Source organism: Ochlerotatus camptorhynchus, unplaced genomic scaffold (genome assembly GCF_037179485.1).
Source record: "Ochlerotatus camptorhynchus isolate MF236.1 unplaced genomic scaffold, CSIRO-AGI_Acam_v1.1 ptg000323l, whole genome shotgun sequence".
NCBI lineage: Eukaryota > Metazoa > Arthropoda > Insecta > Diptera > Culicidae > Ochlerotatus > Ochlerotatus camptorhynchus.
In genome coordinates, this window is record NW_027040811.1 from 121,260 (window position 1) to 133,731 (window position 12,472).

A 12,472-nucleotide genomic window follows, 5' to 3' on the forward strand; every position below is an offset into this window, starting at 1 on the left:
TTTTATAAACTAAACGTTGATAATTCTTTCCTCGCCAATCGAACGCAAATTACCAGCATCATCGGATAGGGGAAACTTTCCCCAACCCAAAGATGGTGTTAGTTTGCGTAGGCGAGCATTGAGTCACTAGAAAATACTTTCCGAAGTTTTGTTCGCATAGCTTTGACAGCTCAATTTGGTTCCCGAGATTCTATCCGCCAGGCTATGAATATAGCGACTATAGACTTGATGGCTCCTTCGAATTTTTATGGGTAAAGCTTTTTGAAGCGTTTGTTTTTGTCACTAGGAATGAAGCAATATTTCATCCCTTCTAGAGTGGGTAATTTTACTCATAGAAGTGCACAAAGATGGGTAAGTGTCCAAAACTAGTCTAATTTTGTATGAGAAGTGCCTGCAGATCGATATTTCTCATATAGCTTTTAAATATCAAAAAAAGTAAGAGGTTGTATCCAAGACACGACCGTAGATTTGGCGTAGGATTACGTTTGTTGTTTATTAATTTATTTGATAAGGCTCAACCGAATTAACTTTACAGAGCCGAGGATTCTTGGTCACTATACAATACATCTTAAAACTGTAGTCAAAAGGTACAACACAATAAACACTTTATCTTCCACTTTTTCCACTATCCAAAAAGCCTCCTCCATCAGAACTGGAGCCGCTTCCAGTAGTTTCATTGTATGGCAAATTGCTGTACGTCAGAGGGTCAGAGCATGTCCATTGCAGCAATGGACGCAAAACGTGGTCAGCACTCACACACTCATCACGAAACGGTTGCTTTCCAAAGTCGACGACGCATCGACCAAAAGAACTACTGATGAAGAACAATGAGGAGGACCACACAATGGTTGCTGCCGAGAAAACAGACGATCGCGTAGCACACATCGAGAGTGGCCTGCTTTTGTCGACAGCCGAGTGAACACTGTGGTAGGATTACGTGCTCGGTATCTATTTTCGGCTACTGTGTTAAGTGAACCCTATACGATTGGTTTTATTGACAATAATCGTATTGTCAATACATTCAATATTGACGTCAATACATCGGTATTGACAATATTTCTGCACTCACATCATCAATATTATTGTCAATAATTCCCCTTCGTGTCAATATATTGATACGTGTGGGGTTTGCTTTAGGGAAACCACTTTTTCCCATCACGGAAATTCCTCATTTTCTGATGACATTTTCGTGCAGCGAATTCTGCCTCTTTTATCGGTGAATCGAAGGCTTTTGAGGGCAGCCTTGATAGCTAGCTGCTTGCGGGGAGACTTTCGTTGTGTACTGGAGAAAAATGTACAACGCCACGCGCCGAAAGAACTGCTGCTGCAACTAATGAGGACGACCGGACACCCCCACTCTCGACTCGCGGTGACACCGTTCGGCGAGACAGGATGGAATTCGATTCTGAAATCTGTGTTAGTTTGAGCGATGCACGGCCAATGGCATCGGCCCAAATTTGAGTTCAGTTTACTCATAAATCGCAAAAAGTGCAGGAACTCAGCGATTAGTGAATTTGCCTCATGTTTTTCCAGGTATTTCTAGGATATGAGAAAAGCAAAGATTGGATTCTCTCAGTCTATTGGTACTACTCCTAGACTGAGTAAAATTGTCGTTAATTTTCCTAATTTTCTGGCTGATTTTTTAGGTTTTCCACAGGAAAACATGAGGCAAATTTACTCACTGCTGCGTTCCTGCACTTTTTGTGATTAATGAGTAAACCGTTCTCAAATTTGGGTTGATCTCATTGGCCGTGCATCGCTCAAACTAACACAGATTTCAGAATTGAATTCCATCCGGTCTCGCCGAACGGTGTCACCACGTGTCGAGAGTGGTGGTGTCCGGTCGTCCTCATTAGTTGCAGCAGCAGTTCTTTCGGCGCGTGACGTTGTATATTTTTCTCCAATACACAACGAAAGTCTACCCGCAAGCAGCTAGCTATCAAGGCTGTCCTGTGTAAGTGAAATTTAATAATTTCCCGTAGGAATGTTGCCAAAGGAGCAGTTCCAGGCAAAATGGCGAAAAAAGAGGAATTTATGAATCGTTGTTCTCCGATTTGTATGAAACTTTGCGTAAATTGCCATTTTGGATCTTGCCAAAATTAACTTGAAGTTTTTCAATTGTAGAGTGGACACGGGATTTTTGATCAAATTTACCTCTGAGACAAAGTTGTAGAGAAAACAAAATTTAACTACCCAAATATCTCAAAATGTCCTAGCCCGATTTTTGAGAAACATAAAAAAAAAACCTTGTGAAAAATGTAAACTTTTGGAATATTCAAAACCATGGATGCTTGAAAACTGACAAGAATCGTAGAACAAAAACTTTTGGTCAAGTTTTTGAACTTTTTGTTAATACGTTTTGACGGAGACTACGTCTTACGGGAAGGTACTGGGGGTAAATCGAAAATCTAAAATTGTGACCGTCACGAAAAGGTGTAAGGTTTTGAACGTTTATAACTTTGTCATTTATAGATGAAATTAAAATCCAAATACACCAATCGATAGGAAATAACTCTTACAATCTGCTACAATTTTCTGAAAAATCTACAAATAAAAGGTGATAATTTTATCACTGTTTCAATGAAACAAACGTTTTCCCCAAACCAAGTCGTCATAATCGAGTACCATTTGGTTGCACATCGTTTTGCTTGAACCTATAAAACTATATAAGAGCTCTGCTGTCGTTCCTCCGCTCATTAAAGCTTCGGACGGCGTGGCAAGCAGAAGCAGGAGAAAAACAGCTATAGGTAGAATTTTTCCCTCTGCCTTTGCTGAACATTACCGCAGTCAGACTAGAGTGCTGTGAATTCGCTCATTGTCGCATCGGACAGACGGTGTGGTAAAATAGCAGCAGTCTGCGTGATCACCTTGATGACAACCAACGATGGGGTAGAAAGGATGTGGAATTTGTGGAGATCGAACAATTGATCCTTTTTAGGACCACACATATTTTACAGAAAGAGTTATTGAGACGGTTTTCGGTCCCGGTCATATTATATGAACCAAGACAAATGTTATTTTTATATAACAACCATTCCATCCTCCTATAACGATCCTCGTCCTCCTATAACGACAACCTAAAAAGAATTGTCGTTAATTTTTTCACCCACGAAAAGAACCAACAATTCAAGTTGAGAGTAAATTTACATTAACATCTGAAGTCCATCATTTTTTACATATTCTGCAAAAAATATACATTCTTTCACGACCAATTCATAAAAAAGGCGGAAAATCCTGTCAGGGGCGGGGCTTAGAAAGTAGTTTTTGTGCAGAATATGTAAAAAAAAGGAGGAACTTTGGTTGTTGCATTCAAATTAAAGATTCATTACTATCAGAACTGGCAAAATCCTATGAATTTACACGCTAGTACTCGTGAGATTCTGCTTGGCGAACTGAATTTTGATGATTTTGACATTCATATACATCTTTAAGCAGAGCTTTACATTGTTGTTTATTACAAAATTCATGCATCAAGTGGATTAGCGAGTTTCTAGATAATGCTGTGTTTAGTTTGGTCCAACAAAAATTAAACCTCTGAAAATGAGTTGGAACGTATTTGTGTAAATGCAAGAATGGAAAAAAGTTAAGAGAGATATTTCTGAATACTTGTAGTTCTAGGTCCTCATTATGTGCTTAAGAGACGGATAAATTCCTACGTTAAGCTATCCAATGAACATTTAGAATTATGATCCTGCTTGGATGGACGAATTTTTGATTGCTTGAAGAAGCAAATTATGATTAAATATTGAACATGGACCAAACTTTCTAATTTTGTGGAAGCACAACTCTGAATATAACATTTTCGATTATACTGATGGAAAGAAAGTGATGGGGCAATCCTAAGTAACCAACAACGCTGCTTAGTAATAATCCGACCAATAATGTGCCAAAGCCCTGTATTAGTCGTATATTAGCTTGATATAACAAAATCAATCCAAATTAACGGGCTTATTGGTTACCTCCAGGCATGGGAAATCATTTGCATTCATTTCGTGCATTCATTTACTTTAATTTGTTTCTAACTTTTTTCTTCAACAGCATTGATGCAACAGCAAAATGATGTATAAAGCTTTTGTAGGTTTTGTTATTAGCTAGGGGAAATGTTGGCTTCGGCAATACCTTAACCTATTATCGTCAGGGGGTAAACAACGTCCTTGAGAGCTCAATTTTGGCATGTGGATACATTGTGTTTCAGAGCATCTATTGGCCAAATTTGAGTGCTCTAGGGCTTTGTTTACCCCCCTGACGATAATAGGTTAAGGTATTGCCGAAGAAAACATTTCCCCTACAACTTTTGTTAACAAGTCAAATCCGTTTTTCTTATGCATGACGAACCAGAGCGAACAGAAGCCACTACTGTTTTTCAGTGAATGTATTTTACATTCACTGAAAAACAGTAACAAGTTCTGCCCGCTCTAGTGCGTGATGCATAAGAGATACAGATTTTAAGTATTCGCAAAAGTTGTAACTCATAACAAAACCTACAAAAGCTCTATACATCATTTTGCGGAATTGTGTTGATGAAAAAAGTTAAAGGCAAATGAATGTAAATGAATGTATGAAATGAATGCAAATGATTTTCCATGCCTGGTTACCTCCAATTACAATTTAGGTTTTAAGAGGGTACTGTAGACCACGATTTAGACTTGTAGAGTGCTTTAGAGCCTCAATAAAACTTAAAATGTTACTTGGGCTGGGATGTGCAATACATGCTTGTGAACAATTTCCCACTGCGAGCAAGCGTTTGGTCAAATGTGTTATCCATAACAAATGTTCAACGGAGATGAGATGGGCATTGGGCAGTGTGCACGGGGAATACATTTTATAACTGAGGATTAAAAACAAGTGTTTCACATGCGGAAATATCCCTAACGGAAAGACGCCAAAACGGCGGAGTTTTAGAAAAAAATTAAATCACTGTCCATAACAAACAATTATGCAAAGTTACATGCAAATTGGAGAAGTTTGAGTTGATCCGATTCGTCATTTGGCCTGGAACTGCTCAAAATATCCATATAAACTTTAAACCATTTGCGCGACCTCTAAAGCTTCATCAATCTTTAACACATTTTTCACAGACTCATATTTTGGAGTTATGATATCAAACTGGAGGTTGGCCTATTATAAATCTATCACTTTTTTTTAATAATAAAGCACCCTAGTAGTGTCTAGTTCCTTCTAACAGATTGAGATTCCGAGAGTGCAAACTTTGACCCCGGTTTTCTCGTTGAAATTTTCTAGATTGATCCTTTCTTATCCCCATTCGCTCCGCATCCGCATATAAGCCAATTTGGAAAGTGTGTGTGTGTGAGGAGCAAATTTACATATGAAAGCGCGATTGACATTGTGTGATATTAAATGCCTCGCCAAAAAAATCATTTTTTTCTGTTTTCAGTTAGATTTTTTTGGATTTCAACATTAGCATATTTTGCTTTTGGAATACAATCGACAAAATAACGGGAAAATCGTGACCGGCGTGAAATTGAAGCAAACAATCTGCTCTCGGCTTGCTGGTGCTCGGCTGATATGCGTCACGAAAGGGCATCAGTTTTCATTTTAGTCGGAATCAGACGCCGTTCGTACATAATCGCATAGACGATGGAAGATAAAAATATTCTGTCTGGGTGGTTGCAGCGTTTAAATGATTTCGGATGGAAAATCCTGATCCTGCATCCAACAACAGAATTTTCAACGTTTCGCGGCATGAAATTTTTTTATTATTGAGGTCGTCGGAAGGTTTTTTAAATAATTTTGCAATTTTTTTATGTTAGCTTATTTTTTGATCAAAATGTGTTTCCCCAAATGCATTGCGTCTAGTTAATCATCTCGTGAAGGTTTTATACAAAAAATATGCATTCCGGAAAAACTAGCCTATGTACGCTGCCACTGTCGCTGTAATCAGCCAAATAAAATGCCGAGCTACTAACTAACCTATAACTACTTTATACATCTAACAACACTAGGCTGAACCCGGAGGCCTTCATGTTTTTGGTGCATTTCAGCGCTGAGCAAATCTGTCCCTCTGTGATTTTATCCTCCGGAGGGATAGCACAAGGGGAGGAATCAAGGTTGAGTACGCATTGCTCAACCTGAACTTCAAGCGGACTTTGGATGTTGAAGCCAAGCAAGTGTGATTTGGCAATATGCTCACCAATCGCATTTGCTTCCTCCTGAGGGGTGATTATGATCGTCATCATATTCATCTTTGAGTGGTGTAATGGCTTTTGAGTGCGTCTTTAGGACCTTGGCAACTTTCCAGAATGGTCTGGAGCGGTCGTCCAGATTCTGGACGAGCCGCCCGAAACTTTCGTTCCGGAGTGAGACCATTCTGGAAGCAATCTCCTTGTTCAGATCGGTAATTTCACGTTTCCTCGCTAGATCTCCGGAACTGGTGTCTACGAACATTTCTCAGGCGAATCAAGAGTTGGGTGTGGGAATTAATGACAATAAGCTTACTCCTCACAGAAACTCGTCGGACGCACACCTCGTCAGCCACGGTTATGGCTTGGTGGAGTCCCACCAACGCTCGGTCGATGATGTGGGTTGTCGATGATGTGCCTGTCTATCATGCGTCCAAACTGGTCCCAGTTTACGCGGTGGTAGTCCTTGCGCAGGCTTGGAGCAGGGGCCAGGTTGTAGCCCAGTTTGGAACTTAAATCGTTGATTGCCACCGGCTTGGATAGCCCGAAGTTCGTCAAGAAGAAGTCGTTTCCCGCCGAAGAAATGAATGTCGCTTCATCCAGAAATTGCACTGTATACAGTCCATGCTGCGAGTGGTCGAATAGTAGGCTACCATTCTGGTTCCGTTGGTAGTTGCGCCATTCTTCGTGACGAGCATTCAGATCGCCTCTAACAATGAAACGGGAGCCAGTGCGAGTGATACCGGTGAGGTCGTTCTTGAATTTCATCCATAAACCGTTACTGGCAGCACACTAGCGAGGACAATGCACGGCTATGAATTGGACGTGTCCGGTTGGCAATTCCACCTCCACACTAACGGCCTCGATGATAGAAGTGCAGATGTGGGGCAGGGTGTGAAACATGATCCCCTTCTTGATGATGACCACAACACCACTCCCCCTGGAGTCAGTGCGATCAAGCCGGATAATGTTGTGGTCAGGCAACCAAAAGCTGGAGGCCCGCTCGATATTTTGCTTGTGGAGGAATTCAGCAAGCTCGTACAGAGCAAGCGTTCCAAGTGATAAACTTACCAAGCACTTGGATTTGTTCGGGCCTATTGCGGCAGTGACGAAGAGCGCTGGTCATGTCGACGAAAATCTTCATCAGCTCATCCAGCAGATAAGAGATAGATCGGGATTGGCGTTTTGTGCTGATGGTTTTCTCCAGAATCCAGGGGGGGGGATGAAGAGCTTCGTCCAGCTGAGGCCCCAGACGTTTCTTGACGGAGGCCGGATTGCACCCGTGGATTTGCTTGACCGTGCTGCGTTGCATGAAGAGGCGGGAAGTCCTCCACCCTAAATGTCGGAGAGTTTTCCTTCTTTCGTCTTGGTTGATTTCTTGTGGACGCCTGCTTTCGGATCCACTTGAAATCTTCGCGTTTGGGGCACTTTTTGTCGGACCCATGGTGACCACAGTTGGCGCATTTTATCGCCTCATCGAAGACAAAATCGGAGGTAACGTCGTTTTGTGTGAATTTGCCACACCGCGACTTGATGTGACAGTTTCGAGTGCCGTGCCTGAGATTCAGGCAACGCTGGCACTGGGTGACGTCGTGACGGTCGCCACAGTATGGCTCCCATTCCACAATGATGGAGCTGATGGAGCGGATAGCCTTCAACATATTCATCGTCACTGTTCCCTTCTGAAAGTGTACCAGGATAAAGCAATCCGGGTACTTTTTCGTGTTCTCGTCCTTTTGCCTAATCCGGTAGACGGCAGTTGGGACCAGCTGGTACTGGTCCTTGATTTGATCCGAGATGACACTTGGGTCGTAGCTCGGTAGACCTCGGATGACCACCTTGAAGGGTGATTTACGGCCAGGTTGTATTCCGCTCTTGTGTGGAGCACAGTGGTTGAAAAGTCCATTTTGACACTCTTATTTAATAGAACCATGGAGAGTTGATTTAGAGTAATGACGTCTTGAGCAAAATTGATGAATATGACATGCTTCATCTTTTGGAGTCATGGGTTTTGTGATTAATCCACCTAAAAGTGAAATGAAAAATTTATTTTTTCACGATGTCGAGATAAATGGTTTACGTCTTCAGCTTTACGTTGCAGCAAAAATAGTTACAAATAACTTTGTTCAAGACATAAAAGTCGTAAATTTCACTCAAATCGAGATAGAGAGCGTTGTTTGAGGACGGACCCAAAAACACGTTTTTCATCAAAACACATATTTTCTTTAATTTTAGGTCTTCACTATGTTCAACAAAGTTGATTGGTATACTAAAACACATATTTCTAGAACATACTGTACCTGCATCATTTTAATAGGATGAGTTATTGATACATTTTCTTCTATTTTCCACAAATTTTGGACTTGCGTATCTTTCTTAGGTGCAAAAAATTGCAGATGAAGTCAAACGCATCTAAACCTACATTAAAAGAGCTTTCAAATGGCGGTAAATTTGTCCGTTCACGACCGCCTGCTCGAAAGTAGTGATCAAAATAAACACCCGTTGATAAGCTTTATAGAAGTTATGTCAACAACAAGGGGATACTAAGTTTTATACCGCGTAATAAATTCGTTTCCACAGTAACAGGCTCCATGAACAAACTTCTCACTCCTCAGAGCTTATAAAATTCAAGAACTGCGCATGAAGCATCTGAAGCATCAAGAACGAAGAAAATCTGTCAAATTCAGTTAAACTTGCGAGTCGAGCTGTGCTTGCTCCTTGAGCGATTTCGTCCCAGTGTGGGACACACTCTCACACACACGAGATGACCGGACAACTTCCGGCGCGAAAACTTGGTAAACGTTTAAAATAAAACTGTTCGTATCTAACGTAACTAATGGTCACTACTCGAGTCTCAGATGGAACCATCAATGGGATCAACTCAATCACGAAATAGACAATACACGGTTTCCACGCTTTACCAATGTTCGTACCACCTCTGATAGCGATCGTTATGCTTCCACCTCGTTTGTCTGCTCAGAGCAGACGTTCGATAGAATTGTTTACATCATCGTTTTGAATGATTTGCGTTAAGAGGCTGAACCAATACCAAATGCATTTCAATTTAAGGTGACTATCATTCTGCCGAGAGCATTGCGCATTCCAACTGAAGGCTCATAACAATGTTCATCCTGTATTCGAGAGGTAAATCATCTGATTTCAAAACAACCGTCATCCGGTTTCAGCTTTCATTCGAAAAGACGATTTGAATGGTCTGAGGTTTCATTCGAACAGAGGGCGGTGGTTTGGTACAGTGTATGTGAGTGCATTTCATTGCAAGAACTATTATTACACCACTTGTTGTATGAAACATACGCAGAGGATGTAATAAACCCAACCTTACAGTGGATGTAAATAAGAGAAAATTGATACGGTGTTGGTATTTGAAAGTGTGTTTCTGACGTTTTGCAATTACTGTAAAGGCAGACACACAATGCATGTGATTGATACGTTGCTGAATTGTCCTCGAGGGGGATGACTCTATCTACGATGCAGGAAAGATTTAGTTTTGGTATGGTTAGCTGCGCGCACGCTGAGTAGATAGAACGAAGATTGATGTCGATTCTAATGATTTTCTGCAAAAAGATGATACGCAATGCAATTAGATGCAAGAAATGAAAACAGATTTTTCACAGATTGATTTGCTAGCCTGAGATTGTTTGATCATCTAGGTAGAATTGAGATCTTACTGTTTAACTGTCAGATTTTCCGCAACCCAACAAATCCATTACTGTTGCAGTGCAGAACATAAAGATACATGTAGAAGCTACGTTGTGGTGGATCGTTGAAGGACGTATTTTGGATATCCGTTCCCAAAGTTATTTTTGCGTGCGGTTGCAAAATGCCTTTGTTTTTCTGCAAAACAAATTTCACAGATTTTACGCCGGGTTGCATTCCAGTCACGCTTGGGTTTCCACCTTTGCCAACAGCAATAATAGAAACGATTCTCTGAATATTCATTATGTGTTCGAGTATGTTAACCTAGATTTGGAAACAATGCCTTCAAAATGTTGCTACTGACATAAGGTCATAAATTATAAAAATTCCCTTCCTGAGTATGCACATTGTCTTTTGTTCTTTTGAAGGATGATTCCTCGAATAAAATATCAGGTTTCCAAGTTTTCGGAAATACTCCTCAATTCCTCCTGGCAGACAATCGTATATTTAGTCCTATTTGTCCATGCGTAGTAGTTCAAGCACGCTCGTCAGAAGAAATACTGTAGCCATTCACATTTGCATAACGCACTGTAGGGGATGCAAAGCCTAGTAATCGAAAGTGCATCATTTCGTTTGAATTCCAGTGTGCATTCGTTTTTATTATTTCTAGCAGCTAGATCAAAGACGGTTTGATAAATTTTGAGGACATATCCCAACAAAGGAATTGCAAAGTATTGCAACCAACTGAGTGACGAATCAGCTACTGGCTGCAAGTCACTCTGATAAAAATACAAATAAATTATTGCAACCAGGCGTCGCAAAGGCACTATCAATCGAAAAAATCGATGCACCGAAGAGAGTGCTAGCATAGAGGTAACTCTAAGACCACTGGGTCCCGAAGAAAATCATTATTATTTTTGGCTCACTCAGTACCAGAACAACGGTCCCAAGCAGTCCCAAGCTATTTCACTCACCCCTGCATGTTCTGCATGAATCCACACACCCCTGATGTTATCTGTCAAACTTTCATAGCGAATCAAAACAAACATAGTGTAGTAATAGAATTTCAACTAGAATAGGGTACGTTAATCGTTTGCTTGGGACCAATAGGCTACTAAAGTGGTGAGCCAATTTAAAATCGTTAGTTTCGTATTGATTGTTGGTAGTAGTTTGCTTTTTTTCTGTTGACGTCAAGCAGCCTCGCAACATTCTATTTCCACTTGAATCGGTGTGTGTTTCTTTTTCTGCCATCGCTTCAAGGTGCCTAAAAGATACACGGACTTTGAAGCGAACAAATCAAACAGCACCTCACTTTGATCAGTAACTTGGTAATCTGTAATCAGTAACTGTCAGAACTGTTCGTCTTCCTTGAGGCACATCAATCAATCTTCCATAACGTAGGAGATGGAAAAATATATTTAAAACATTTCGCACATGTAAACACTTGAAGATTACTCGCAATATGTTTAATTTATCAATCCATATTTAACCAAATTTAACGAAAGCGGGACATAACGTATATTAAATAATTTTAAAGAGCAGGCGACAGTGTGTCGGCGATAGGAATTCAAAGCCAAATTGAGGCTTTGTTTCAACTCAACTCGAATATTGACGAGTGCACGGATGGATTTTAGTTCACTCACTCGACAAAAAGTGACACAACAGCGGGGCCCTGTTTACTAAAAATGAACACATATGTGTTCATTTTTAGTAAACAGGGCCCCGCTGTTGTGTCACTTTTTGTCGAGTGAGTGAACTCAAATCCATCCGTGCACTCGTCAATCGGCGTTACTTCCATTGAAACGAAGTGAGCAAAGCAAGACGGGAAAATCCACAGCTAGCCTTTCGAGTGCTTTCGGTCTTAGTGTGCTTCTTTTTCATTTTCATAACGAAATATACACCCGCACTGTTGGTTTAAAAACACCCATATTATAGGGTAGGGGTACCTGGGATAACATTCACCGTTGGGGAAAGATGCACTTCCTTCGTTTTAAGCCTAAAATACATTTTTATAGCAAAGTAGTTACCCTACAAGTTAAATCTATGTTTGCTTTGGACATCGTATCAATTTGGCAGCTTTATGTTATCAGATAATGAATATAAAAACAAAAACCAGTTTGCATTGGATATACCTAAAGGCTGACTAAAAGTAAATTGGCACGCCCCTCGCGCGCACGTCTTTAGTGTTGGAAACTGAAAATCTTTGACAGTGGTTTGTTTACACTTCTATAAAGAACAACTGGTGCAAATTTGATCAAAGTAGTCGATCGCGTTCAGCAATAACGTCAAATGGAACTCGAAAGAAGAAAAAATATTGTGCGCAAACACCTGGAAAATCCGTAGTGATCCGGTTCCAAGCTGGCTAAAGTGCTGAAGATGTCGAAAACAACAGTTTGTCGAATGCTCAAAACCTACAAGAAAACCCTGAGTGTGGAAAGGAATCAGTGGACCTACGAAAAAACTGGAACCAGGATCGTCAGCTGCGCAGCAAGGTGTTGAGGTGCGTTAAAGTAAACCCCGGTCTTTCGATCTAGGATGTGACCAGACGGTGCAACGCCAACTTTCATCCTTGCCAGGGAAGAGTACAAGTCGTACAAAGCCAGTAAACATCCGAACCGGCACATGAAGCAGAATTCCGTGGCCAAAAAGCGTACAACGCTCTTGTACTAAAGGGT

General features: G+C 40.8%; 1 protein-coding gene across 1 annotated transcript in view; it reads left to right on the forward strand.

Moving 5' to 3' along the window:
* Positions 1–12,472, forward strand: part of LOC135707905 (uncharacterized) — an 83,479-nt gene that overhangs the window by 48,297 nt on the left and 22,710 nt on the right. The gene's annotated exons all lie outside the window — the stretch shown is intronic.